This window comes from Alligator mississippiensis, chromosome 10 (assembly GCF_030867095.1).
Source record: "Alligator mississippiensis isolate rAllMis1 chromosome 10, rAllMis1, whole genome shotgun sequence".
NCBI classification, from domain to species: domain Eukaryota; kingdom Metazoa; phylum Chordata; order Crocodylia; family Alligatoridae; genus Alligator; species Alligator mississippiensis.
The window spans coordinates 72941474-72955032 of record NC_081833.1 but is presented as its reverse complement, the minus strand read 5'-3'; the positions used below and the strand labels follow the sequence as shown (position 1 = coordinate 72955032).

The following is a 13559-nucleotide window of genomic DNA, read 5'->3' as shown; positions in this document are numbered from 1 at the left end:
CTGATCTGTGACACATTGGACAGGACCCAGCTCCTCCTAGAAGCTCAGTGCTAATGTCTAAGAAGACACAGTAGACTCGTCTCAACTGGGGAGTCCCACTGGACCAAAAGAGTAGGACAGTCCAATGGTCACTAGCTTGGCACTTGTGAAATGCACGTTCAAGTCCCTGCTCTGCCCCAGAGCTGCTTTGTGCCTTGGGGAATATATGTCTAAGCTTGTGCCGCGGTAGCTCGTACAGGCAGACCTGAGCCTAGTTATGAATAAGCCGACTCGAGTTCTTCTAGTAGGGTAGCTGCGGCAGCGTGCGCCTTGGTGTGGCCTCCCTGCTTACCAATTTACTCCATCTGCAGTGTAGATGCACCCTAAGTTCCCCTCTGCCTCCATTTCCCCTTCTGTGAAATGGGGACAGTGCTTCTCTACATCATGGGTGTGAGCTGAAAATATATGCATTTAAGTTGCTAAAGCTCTTGGATACTAAGCTAATGGCAACTAGCTCAACTAGAGCATGTAAAAGCCACTCTTCTGAAACTCATCCCCAAATAAAACCACAGGCAAGCATGCCATGGCTGTCCCACTCCAACAGAGCTCATTAACCATGAGGTTATATCAGTTCCCCCAGACCTCTGAATAAAGCAGGCAAGCCCATGAAGGGTTTAGCAGAGGTTTTCTAATTTAGGAGGAGCAAAACTGCACCCACTGCATTAGGGGAAGGTCCTAACCAGGACCGGGAGATGACTTTGGTTACCAAACAATTTCTTGTAAAAGTGCCATTGAATTTGTCGTTACTGAACGTGCTGCTCCTTGAAAGCGTTCCTACTGAAGAGGAAACTTCTGCAGAAGAAAGCCTACTGCCATTTTTCTCCCTTCTGAACCTCCAAGGCTGCCCTTCTACCTTAGAGCCAAAGACAAACGCATTCAATGGAGTCACTTTGGGGAGTTTTAGATTGTTAGCCTCCAGATAAATCAGGCAGTCCTCCTGACTTCAGCCCTGTAGGCTGAACCTCTTCTTCTCGAGCTTTCAGACAACTCAACTGATCACTTAGTCTGAGATTTTTCTAATTCAATTTCTACTTCTGCTTATTGCCCTGTGCCTTTCATTGGTATTCTTTGGGTCTACTTTTGCCTTTTATATAAACCTTCCCTTCCTATTCCATTTAAATAGATCCCACTGGCTCTTTTATCTGCAACAACCTGCTGTGTGTGCAACCTAGAAAAATACTGACCTTGGCTTTCAAGAATAAACCTACTGCCAGGTTTTGCTCACAGACCAACCGATGGCCCCGTCTCGTTTTCTGTGCAAATGTTGAACTACCTTATCTTATCTGCTGGAGCCAACTCCCTTCCATTTGTGTATCTGAATTATCAGGATGTTTAAGGGCCTCACAATGATTTACATGGTGTTGTAGGTGGATGCTGCAATGCATGTTGGGGAAGAAGTGTCAATTAATTGGCGGGCACGGTGTGCGAGGGGGGAGGCATGGTGAAATATAGGAGGAGTATGTTATGGAGAATATAGCACCAACATTTTCAACCAATATGGTCTCCTCTTCTGCTGATGATGTTTCTCTTTTCTTTTCTACTTTTTTTTTTTTAAAGCTTTGGCTCACAGCAAATCCTACAGTAGTTTTGGCAACAGGCCAGCCTGCACTTTTGTAAAGTGCACAAATCAGCTCTGTGAAGGATGAGACTCATCAGAGCCATCGCTCACTGGCACCGAGACCTCGAATGCTGGATTTTCCTTACGAAGGGGCTCTCCAGAATCATCTCCAAGCCCAGTTGGGTTTCAGCAGACTAGTACACATATATATGACTCCCATAAGCCATGCAGATGCAAAATTAATCATATTTTTTCTTATAATAATAATAATATTATTACTACTTACACAGCACTTTGGAGCTAGCAAGACTTCTGTCAAACCCACAAGTGAAAGATTTTTTTTTTTATTTTTACCTCCTGGCAAAGCATTTTTTGCTATTTGACAAATAGGAATGAATGGGTTCTGTTGTCAGGATTACAGGTGGGGAAAACCGAGGCACAGCATGGGGAACAGACTTGCCAGAGGTGACTGGCAGGGTCGCTGTCAGTCTGCAGAGGTGTGCGCTCCTCCTTCTTCCTTATCACGCAGGTTGCCAAAGAGTTGGGATGTCAGAAAGCGCTAAAGCCTCCGGTGTCAGCTTAAAGCAGTAGGATTCAGCTCTGATGATCTGAAAGCCAGAGAAGGGAATAAAGAGAAAGACGCACACGTTCAAAATGTGTCGTTCGAGAGCCCGAATCTGGTCACATTGTGCTATCTAATCCCCTCCGAAGCCAGGTCACTTCGCATGGATGTTTAATGCACGTTAACTGATGGCAATTTGGCTTCATACTTGGTTCATTCATCTAAATTTTCCCTATTGTCCCCATGTAGATGAGCCGTCAGACCCATGAGCTCCACTGCGCAAGGCACTGAACAGTCAAGTACAAGCGCTGGAAGCATAAAGCAGCCTCTTGCTGGCAGACAAATGCTTTAAAATATTTGTCTCCCTGATAGAGGGAAGCTTTTGTCTGAGAGAGGGAGAGAGTATGTGTAATCCTCTTTTCAACACAAATCTGGAAGCCTATTAAATTCAAAACTAACAAAAGGAAATGCTTTCTCACATAAGGCATAATTTGTCTGCTCGCTGTGACTCCGAGTTTTGCATCGCTCACAAAAAAAAAAAATTTAAAAAGCCCCGGAGATGTCGGCAGGAGTGAGACGATCCAGATTTCTAATATGAAATATTTAAAATAAATAAGAGCTTAGGAAAGGGTAGAGGGCCAAGCGTTAACTACTGGGAAGGAGTAGTTAGAAACACGTCTCGCGGCAGGCTTATCTTATTGCTGCGTTGCAGAGGGTTGCACGCACCTTGCACCGAAGCATCGGGAACCGAACGTTGCTGAGACGATAATGAGCTGGTGAAGGCTCTCCGCTCTGAACTTGCGTCCTGATGCTCCTTCGCTCCTCGGTACTTTTACATAAAGTCATTATTGGTTTAGTTTATTATGTGATGACGCTCCTCCATGTACTGGACATTTCTCATCCTAAAGATCTGTGCATACTAGGGGCCTACTGCTGAGACCGTGTATTCACATGAGCATTGCTCATGTATTCGGTTTCCCTCGCCTCGGCAAAAAGTCATCACTTCTGTTGTCAGCGTTCGTGGCTCTATAGAAAAATGCGGCAGCAGATTCTTCCAGCAGAAAAAGCAGCTCTTTAAGCAATGTGCGAGTAGACTAATTGGAGTCAAAGGAATTACTAAACGGGGTAAACTGGTATGATTCATCTCTAATACTTTCCCTCTAAGAAACACCAATTAAATGCTCTTATCTCAGCCTAATCCCTAGAAGATGTTTGGCATCATTCTTCATATAACAGCAGTCTCTGATCAGGGAGGCTTATGATTGACAGGGCAGGAGTTGCTGGAGGCCAGGACTGAGCAGGTCAGAGGTGTGCGTCCCCCTCTGCCATAGCACTGGAGGCTGCAAGTTAGGACTGAACTTTTATTGGCAGGGCTGCTTGAGCCGCGCTGCGCCATGCCTATTAATCCTTTGCTTTCATGCTCACTAAGTCATCTGCAGAAATGTAATCCGTGCATCTCCTCAGCTTGTTGGCTTAGGACACAAGCAGACGGACTTAGAAAAAAAAAAGAATTTATCTCTCAACAGCATCTGAGTGTCTTCACTCAGTGCCTTTTTTGCATTTGTTTGGAAAAGTTGAATTAAATCTTTTGGAGCCAAGCAAAGAAAATCCTTCCAGGGAGAGAGGTCTCCACTACTCATCTGGGCTGGTTCAGTACCAAAAAGCTTGCGCCGGACTCCTCTGGAGCGGAGCATGCTGTAACAAAGGGTTTTTCAGCTAGCGCTACATGTAAAAACGGAGCAGGTGCTCTCAATAAAGAAAATTCTTAACCCTGCTCATATTTATTTCAGTTCCTCTCTGTCTGGGCACCAAGCCACCCGTACAGCCATCCAGCCTGACTTGCTGGAAAGGGTGAAGGCTTTTTTTTTTCTTCTTCTTTTTTTTTTTAAACAAATGTGGAAACCAATGTTAACATCCGATCTCAAAGACATTCCTCAGTGATTTACCAGTAGTGCTCCTGAAATGATTTGCAAGCCCTTCTGATTTCACCAAAATGTTTGCCTTTGCCTCCTACAGAGCGACAGTGGTTCTCCGCATTTTTAAACTCGACGCGCCCCTCGGAAAATGCCAGCTCTTCGCTTTCACTCGTTTTCTAGAGTCAAAAACAAAAATACAAGTTGAACCATTCTTTTGTTGCAAACGACTCTGAAACCTATTGAGGTCTTTCGATGTGTTTGACAAGATGGGTGTCTACTTCAAATCTCTGGGTTGGCCTTGTGAATCATGTGTGCATGTGTTTGCACACCTCACAGGACTAATATCATGTGGACCCCCTTAAAAGGATCTCAAGGGCCCCTGGCTGAGAATCTCTGCGCTAAGGGAATTCCACTTTGGGGACTGAAATGCAGGAGAACTCTGCTCAATACTGCGACAAGCGCTGAGTTGGCAGAGAGAGTTGTTTTTAAATAAGGTCCATTTTTTGAAAGTGTTGGGGCTGCAAAATTCCTCCCCCCTCCAGACCTCGGCACAGTCTCTGAATACTCAAGATACAAGCCATTTGCAGAATTCAGAACTGGATGTTGGCTTCTCCTATAGTTCAGGAATGTTTACATCTGGAATTCGATTTAGGCACATAATTTTTCTTGTTCATCGTTGATAGATGCACTGTGGTGTGTGTCTTGGAATACATGATCGGCGCACCTCAACCTTTCCCTTTTCCTGAAAAAAAAATACGGCAGAAGAAAAAGCATCAGTTTGGGAAGTAAAAGTCAGCCGAGCTCTATTGAGGTTTCCATAATTCATGCGAGTCAGAGCTGCTAGCTGCTAACTGCCCTATCTGCTAAACTGCTTTGGGCTTCTGGACAAGTCTGGGGTGAAAAAGAGCTGCCCAGGGGGAAAAAAAAAAGAGAGACAAGTGGGCCATTCATAAAGGCATCACTGTAGCACTTTATGACATTTCACGCTTGCAGAAAGAAATCACTAACAACACTGGGAATCAAGCTTTAGGCTAACCACCACATAGGTCTTGAACTCTCCCTCTGTTTAAAAATAGATATCCCTCCACAAGCCCCAAAAAGTCTTAAGGTGAAATTAGAGGGAGATAAAGGGGGAGGATATTTAAATACTGATTAGGGACTTTGGCGGCTTTTCTTTTGGCACTTTTGCTGAAGCAGTCAAGACACATCTGGATACTTGGATATCCCATCTTGCTCTCTTTTTATTTATATATAAAATATGTATATGTATGCGTGTGCAAATGTACATGTGTATATGTGTGTGCAAATGTACGTGTGTGTGTGTGTATTTACACCTTTGCTGGGAAATAGCTTTAGAGAGGCAAAAATGTATTGATTGGAAGCCATTGGCTAGGGACAGACATTACATGTAAACTGGTTTAACTGATCAGAAACCAGTTTAAATCTGTAACACAACAGATGTTTAGTGCACATAAACCAGTTTGAAAATGGCTGAAACCAGTTTGAGATGAACCTGAGATGAAACTTCAAGAGGGATGTGGATAACCTGGAGAGGGTCCAGAGAAGGGCCGCTCGTACGGTTAAGGGCCTGCAAACTAAGCCCTGCGAGGAGAGACTAGAGAACCTGGACCTTTTCAGCCTCCGCAAGAGAAGGTTGAGAGGCGACCTTGTGGCTGCCTATAAGTTCATCACGGGAGCACAGAAGGGAATTGGTGAGGATTTATTCACCAAGGCGCCCCTGAGGGTTACAAGAAATAATGGCCACAAGCTAGCAGAGAGCAGATTTAGACTGGACATTAGGAAGAACTTCTTCACAGTTCGAGTGGCCAAGGTCTGGAACGGGCTCCCAAGGGAGGTGGTGCTCTCCCCTACCCTGGGGGTCTTCAAGAGGAGGTTAGATGAGTATCTAGCTGGGGTCATCTAGACCCAGCACTCTTTCCTGCCTATGCAGGGGGTCGGACTCGATGATCTATTGAGGTCCCTTCTGACCCTAACATCTATGAATCTATGAATCTGGCTGAATGTAGTATCAGACTTAACTGATTTGGGTCAAACAGGTTTCTGCAATGTCTGTCCCAGACCCCTTTCTGGTTTAAGTTGAATCAAAGTCCTCCAGCATCTCAATTGCTTTGCAACACTGGGTGGGGGTCTGCTCGCTGTTCCAGTCCTCCCTTCTGCTCCCTGGCTGCAGCTCCAGCAGAGACTGCGGGCATCTGCCTGGCTTCCTCCTGCTCCCCCCTGCCCCTTCCCCTTCCCCTCACCACTCCCTACTCAAGCAAGGACTCCCCCCTCCCCTCTGCTTTACACAGACACCTCTCAGCATTAGCTAGCAAACCACATGCTGGCTACGGTCCATGGTGTGGGAGATGGGACAAAGGCAGACAGCACAGTATCTGCTTAGGGCTTTTTGGAGCTAATCAACAGCTAGTGGGTAATGTCCCTCCATTCCTTTCTTGGAAAAAGTTGTTTAAGAAAAGCTTGAACTAATGAGAGAGGTTGTATGTTGTTTTTTTTTAATGGCTTGATAAACACAGAATTGGGGGTGATAAACACTGTGTTATCAATAGGGCTGTGCGAAGCTTTGGGCAATGATTCAATTTGGCGGCTGAATCTCTGAATCCAAATTCAATCAGGGGACCAATTAAAAGGTCTGAATCAATTCAAAGCTTTCCAAATCTTCAGAAAAGATTTGGAGAGCTTTGATTCAAGCTGTCCCCGGTGGCTGCAGCAGGGAGCTGCAGCTGGACTCAGAGCTGGTAAGTACTAGGGGTGGGGGAAGGGGGAGGGGACCATGGGGGGGACCCCTGCCAGCCCTGCAAGCCCCGCCTACCCCAGCTCCTGGCCCCTTAAAAAAAAAGCCCCACTCACTGGGTGCTGCTGGGTGGGGGGCAATCCCCACTGCCCCACGCTGCATGGGGGGCTCTGCCACAAGGCCCCTGACCCCCCTTCCACTCCGCCAGCCCCCCCACAGGTGCCCCACCCACCCCAGCTCTGGCCCTTTAAGAAAAAAAAAGAGAAACGCCCTGGGACTCACCGCTTCTGCAGGGGCCTAGGGGCTTTGGGGAGCTGTGAAAGAGCCCCCCCATGTGATGTGGGGCAGCGGGGATTGCCCCCGCAAGCAGGACTGGTGAGTTCAGGGCTTTTCTCTCTCTGTCTCTTTTTTTTTTTTAAAGGGCCAGAGCTGGCCCAGGCGGGGCACCTGTGGGGGGGACACATGGAGAGCTCCCCACACAGCATGGGACAGTGGGGGGCATCAGGGATCACCTGCCACCCCCTCCCCCCTGCCTGGCAGCACCCACTGAGTTGGGCCTTTTTTTTCCAAAGAGCCGGGAGTTGGGGTTGGCGGAGCAGCCATTCCAGGGCTGCAGGGGATGGGCCTGGCTGATTTGGATGGACCAAATCAGGGGATGCAGGGGATGGGCCCCTCAGATTTGGCAAAATTGATTCAGGACAGTAATTTGAATCACTAACTCGAATCACTGTCCCCTGAATTGACTGAATCCGAAGTGAATACTAGCCGCTTTGCACGAGCCTAGTTATCAACTCCCTGCTGGGCGGCTCAGGAGTGAGGGGGGGGATCCCTCCCTAATCAGCATACTGCCAGGCCGGATACACCCCGCCGCCCTTTAGCTCAGCACTGTGGAAAGGAAGTGAGGGCTGTTCTAGCGCCCCCTGTCTTCTAGCCTGAGCCATTGCAGGCATGTGCCTGCATTTCTTCAGTCCAGAGGAGATGTCTGTACGGTTCCAAACAAGTTTAGCCTAGCCGGGTTAGACTAACCTGCAAAGACTGAATCAGTTGTTCAAACCTGAAATCAGTTCAGGTTTTTTGAATGTTCGTCCCTAGCCTTATTCATCAGTATGTCACCACAGTTCAGTTACAACATTTTCCTTCTGGTTTCCATGATCATAAACCTGTCTGAATAAAAGGAATCCCGCCCCCCAACCCTTCCCCCCAAAAAAGATTTCTTTGAATGGATATGGGCAGTTTCAGCACGGTTATTAACTAGGGAAGGGATAGATGAAATATTAGTCAAATAATGTATTTTAGGGTTACCATTCATCCAGGTTTTTCCAGACATGTCCTCTTTTTGGGTCCTCCCTTCTCTGTCTGGGTGTTTTTTGGAAATCTGAACCAACGTCCAGGATTTTGCTCCATTCTGCTGGCGCAAAGGGAGGGTGATTTGGAGGCAGGGGCATCACATGCGTGCGCCCTGGCAGTTGGATGCAGTAAATCTATGGGGAGCAGAGGTTGGAGGGCCAAGGCTTGGGGGCTGCCCCTCTGTGTGTGTGTGTGTGTGTGTGTGTGTGTGTGTGTGTGTGTGTGTGTGTGTGTGTGTGTGTGTGTGTAGGGGATGAGTGTGTGAGGCCAGGTGGGTGCCTGGCAGCTCTGGGGGTGGTGAGGGGCAGTGGCAGAACCAGGGGGCTGTGGGTTGGGAGTGAGGTGTCCACCTGACAGGTGTCCTCTTTTTTAGAACTGGAAATATGATAATCCCAATGTATTTAAAACATTGCAAGCTCTGCCAGACACCTAATCTCACTAATTTGTTCAGCCAGCTCTGTAAATTAGTGAAACTGGGGAACTATCAGTAAAGCATTAACACCTCACTTGCTGTGTGAGGGAGCTATAAGTTATTGCATACAAGGTTAAATGCTGGTTAAATAAAAAACAAAACAAAACAAAAATGCAGCTCTCAGAAATGGATAACATATTCTTGTTTTAAAAATACCTTTACAGTTGAACGCTTGAGTTCATCTGAAGAAGAGCGTGTTGTATCTGAAAGCTTGTCTAACATCTCTTCTAACTATAAATTGGTTGAATAAAAGATAGAAACTTGGCTCTGAAACCTAGCTTCTCCCATGCTCCCTAGACCCACGCTTCCCAAACTCTGACAGATTGCGGGCCACCAATATAAGACGATACAACCTTAAGTACCACCAGCACATTTTTCAGTTCACCCTTAAGTACCACCAGCAAATGTTTGTCATATAAAGTTATGATAATAAATCTGTTATGCGTACCACTGCCAGGTTGTCTGCGTGCCACTGGTGGTACCCATACCATAGATTGGGAACCTTTGCCCTAGATCATCATGGCTAATACAACCCATTCATTTTAAAATGGATTCATTTTAAATTTTTCAGCCAGCAGTCTGCATTTCAGTAGCTTGAACAACTACAATGATTTGTTTAGGGGCCAGTAAAATTGCCCCTTAAAAATCTTAACACACCAAATGGTTTTCTTATGTCAGATGAAGATTGGCTGTAAAACAGTGCGCTATCAGCTATTTACACATATAGGTCCCGGGCATCCTCTGCTGAAGTCAAGAGGCGTTTTGTCGGCGACTCAACCCATAAACATGTAACAGCAAGAGTTATGCTGATTTAAAGAGCTATATTTCTAAACCAAACTCTACGTCTTTATGGGTTTTTTTCTATGTAGAGCTCTCATTGACTTCTGTACAGAGTTATGCCCTTCAGAATAATACCCCACTAGGTATTTGGGCAAGGGAGAGCAGCAAAACATCTGCATCACCGAATGAACAAATATATCCTTCAAAATTTGCAGCACTGCTCCTAGTCGCAATAGAAACACCCATGTTCGCTCCCTGTGCCCTCCTGAAGGCTACAGATCTCATTTAATTTCACGGTGGGGGCAGACTGGTCAGCTATTTATAGACTCGTGATGAACATTTGATGACAAACACATGGGAACAATTGGGAATGTGCGGTGACTCACGCTGTGTCTGACTGACACCCACTTGATAATCCACAGCCTTGCCTTCACCTGGAATTAGAAAAAAAATGGTGATAGCGCTTTAACTTAAACATCTCAAGCAAGCATTTCAAGGAGAGCTGATAAGACAGCTCACATGTGTCAATGAAAGACCAACCCACTGTGAAAAAGCTAATTAAGTTGAATTATTCTGCAATGGCTTAATCAATGCGCTTGTAATTAAGTGCAAATTGCCTGCATAATATATTACAGATGTGAAGCAGTACCTTTGAGGGATGGGGGTATTCTGGTATATGCAGTGGGGTGTAGAAAGAAGGGCTGTTGCATTATTAAAATGGAGCTGTTAATTAGGCAGGAGTTGGGCACTGCATTTTTGGGTTTGTCGTGGTCTTAAAAGGTGAGCTGGGAAAGCTCCTTCCTGACTAAGCCCTTGCTCTGTTTGTAAATTTTCGAAATGGGGGAAAATGAGCTAACATGGCAGACTTTAAAACTTCAGCTGTCTCCATCTGTGATGATGATTAGTTCTCACAGAAGTGGGATAATAGTGTAAACACAATAAACCTACTTTGAAATATATTCATTCCATCTCACCCACTGTTTTTATATCTTCCCACACTATTTTCTCCAAAAATTTCCTTTATGGCTAACATTTCTCATGTTTAGTCTGATACTAAAGATTTTTTTTTTTCCTTGAAAAGTTTTTCAATAAATTGAATTTGGCTGTTTGTAAAGTTAGAGCCAAAGGGGGATGGAGGGTGGAAGGGGCTATCTTCTTTCACAGATTAATTTTACTAAAGCAAGTAGCATAAGTCTGAGACTAGAGAGTAACTGGGAACAAAGCCTAGATCGAAATTCCAGTCCACTGGCTTAACCGCAAAGCCTTTCATCCTCTATCCTAAATTATACCTGTGCAAAATCAAGGAAGTCATATAATTATACCGATTTTTTTTATTTTATTTTATTTTTTTTTTTTTTGGCCACCAACACTATTAGAAGCTTTATAGTCTTCAGCTTTTTATCAACTGACAGAAGATTTTTTTCCACCCCCGCAAATATTACTCTGGAATACAAAAAACCAAGTCAAATAGCACGGGACCCATTTCAGCCCAATGTTGTTAGGAGAATTACTTGTGGGAGTAAAAAAAAAAAAATCAGTTTACCACGTTATTTTTCATTTGTTTCCATCAAATGAAAAGCTTGGTATAGCACAACAAAAAGAAAACGAGAGAGAGTTTGTCAGTAAGTTTTACGTGACTACAGCTAGTTGGGAAATATTTTCCATTGCATTTGGTCAAGCGACTCGCTTGATTTTTTCCACAGAATATATCCTGTTGATGAAAATACCAAAACCCTGTAACCTTTTTTTTTCAGGTTGGTAAAAACTAGTTTTCAGTAGACTTTGATTTAAAATGTACAGGTGGTTTGAGTTTTCAGCACACATTTTTGCTTGTTGTATAGCCAAAAAAATTCAAAAGCATAATAAATTTTAAACCAAACAAAAAAAAAAATCATAAGGAAAAATCACATTTGTTCAAAAAAATTTGGAACGCATTATTTCAACCCCCACTAATGATTGTGATATCAGATTTGAAATTTTAACATGAAGCTGCTTTCTCTGTAGAGGGAAAAAAGGGTGTTTAACCGGTTCAATTCAGGTGCAGATGTGCAGAGGCAGTAACACAGATGAGGAATAAAGGTAGAACTGCACCGTGAAAGTTTAGGGGAAAAACGTAACTATTGTCGCCCGTGCCCTATCGGACAATGAAGTCCATATGTTCTGTATGCAGCGGAGCCCGATGCACCGTAGAGAAGGTTAACAATGCAGAATTATGGGGAGGAAAGTGAAAAGCAAGAAGAGATTTACAAAGGCAAAAAGGCAAGGCTTTCATTTTATATTCCATTTATCTTTCAGCTTCTGAAAAGGGTTCAAGGGGTTGGAGTTATGGCTGAGTTTTTAATTTTATTAATGGCAGACTTTGTGGTTGCCAGGGGAAGTTGACCTAACTGACTTGCTAGAAAAAAAAAAGGCCCAGCACAGTATTATCAGGATTAATCTACTGCCTGGAAATAGTTGGATTTCGCTCCACTGGCCTCATAAGTCCTTCCTGCTTTGCCTGTATCTCCACGACCACCTTGTTGACATGAGCCTAACGCTTAATCCTTAGAAGGAAACCTAACCCTTGGCCTTGGAAAGATGTCCCTGAGAGAGGGTAATCAGAGTGCAGCTGTGCTAGAGGTGAACCCAACGAGGACTTCAAACTAGACACTCAAACACATCATGAGTGAAGGGGCCTTGAGGCTTTCGATACTGTCAGGGAGTGCAAGCAAGATGTTAATTTAATGGGAGGCTTGATTACACTGAGATAGGGCCTCGCTGATTGTTTCCAACAGACCCCTTCATGGTATTAGTATTTATTACACCCTGTATTATAAGGCATGGGGATTTGCTTCTGTAAAGCAGTTTAGCCGAGCAATGAAACATAATGTTTCTTTTATTGCTCAATAAACACTGCTCTCCCTTACACGGCCAATCTCTCCAGCCTGGTTTTTTTCAAGCCCGTTAAGCCTTTAACGAACACAGTAATCTCGCGGCCCAGCAATAAGAAATCTCGCCTTCCAAAGTCTTTCAGGTACCTCGAGCAGGCAGGTTTGGTAGGTCCATGCTTGAGGGCTGCGGGACAGTAGAAATCCTTGTTTGCTGGTTTGAAACGGCGTTTGATCACCCAGATTTAACTCGTTCTCCTCGTCCCTCAATTACCAAAAAAAGAGAGAGGGGTTGGGAGTGAAACTCCCTCGACTCATAGATGTTAGGGGCCGGAAGGATCCTCTCAAGATCATTGGGTTCAGCCCCGCTACAAGCATTTTGATTTTCTATTTATGTGAATACATTTGCATCTTCTGACAAGCACCCCGCATCAAAGCTAGATCAGCGCTGAGAAGCCGCAGGCCTGTGCACTATGCATCATTGCCAAGACACCTCTGACCTCTTCTGTATGTGCCCAGCTATCGATTACTCCGGGTTCACGATTCTCTTGCACGGAGATGGGGGACTCTACAGATTGCTAGATAACCCCATAGCGTTCAGCTCTCCAATAAGGCCCAGGCTTCTGTAGTCGATTCGCTTCTTTATTAGTTGATGTTTGAAAGGGTAGTGCAACCACGCGCTGCATTATTACTATTACACATAATGCCTCATGGGTCTTCTGCTATGCTAGATTTGTGCCGTCTCTCAAACTAGGAAAGATAACATGAACAATCCCAGTTATATTTACAACGAGCTTCCTAGGGGGAGAAAAAATATATACATATGCATATATTTACATATACATAGACAAATACATTTTTACACATCTAGCTATGTATGTGTATGGATATGCATATGTATATGTATGTATATGTGCATGTATATATGTATGTGTGAAAAATCCACGGGTCATGGATCGTTCTATGAAAAAAATGCTCCCCAACATAGTCTTTTTTCTTTCATAATTTCATGATGACTCTTAGTTGTTACACATCCTTTCTATTTCTTTCATCCTAAATAATTCCTCTCGAATAGTCCTCTTCTGATATTTGTAGACTGCTTTAATGTCTCTGTAAACTTACGGCAAAAGGCAAAGTAGATCAAAAATGTGTAGCATAAGCTTTCAGGAGCCTGAGCTCACTTCATCAGATGCGCTCTATACCAAGTCAAACTACAAATAGTTAATCTTCCTTCATAATCCAGTATCTTTTAGTTAGCAGAGTTAC

At 44.5% G+C, this 13559-nt stretch overlaps 1 long non-coding RNA gene across 2 annotated transcripts in view; it reads right to left on the bottom strand.

Moving 5' to 3' along the window:
* Positions 1-1925: 1925 nt before the first annotated feature.
* The window catches only part of LOC109283367 (uncharacterized), a 69710-nt gene continuing 58076 nt past the window's right edge, over positions 1926-13559 (bottom strand). The window contains exons 3-6 of one of the 2 annotated variants that reach the window (XR_002090521.2): positions 9813-9860; positions 4710-4817; positions 2886-4251; positions 1926-2205 (exon numbers count right to left, since the gene is read on the bottom strand). This is a non-coding gene — a long non-coding RNA (uncharacterized LOC109283367). Of the gene's footprint in view, positions 2206-2885; positions 4818-9812; positions 9861-13559 lie in introns of both variants that reach the window. The other variant, XR_002090520.2, reaches the window with a different exon arrangement.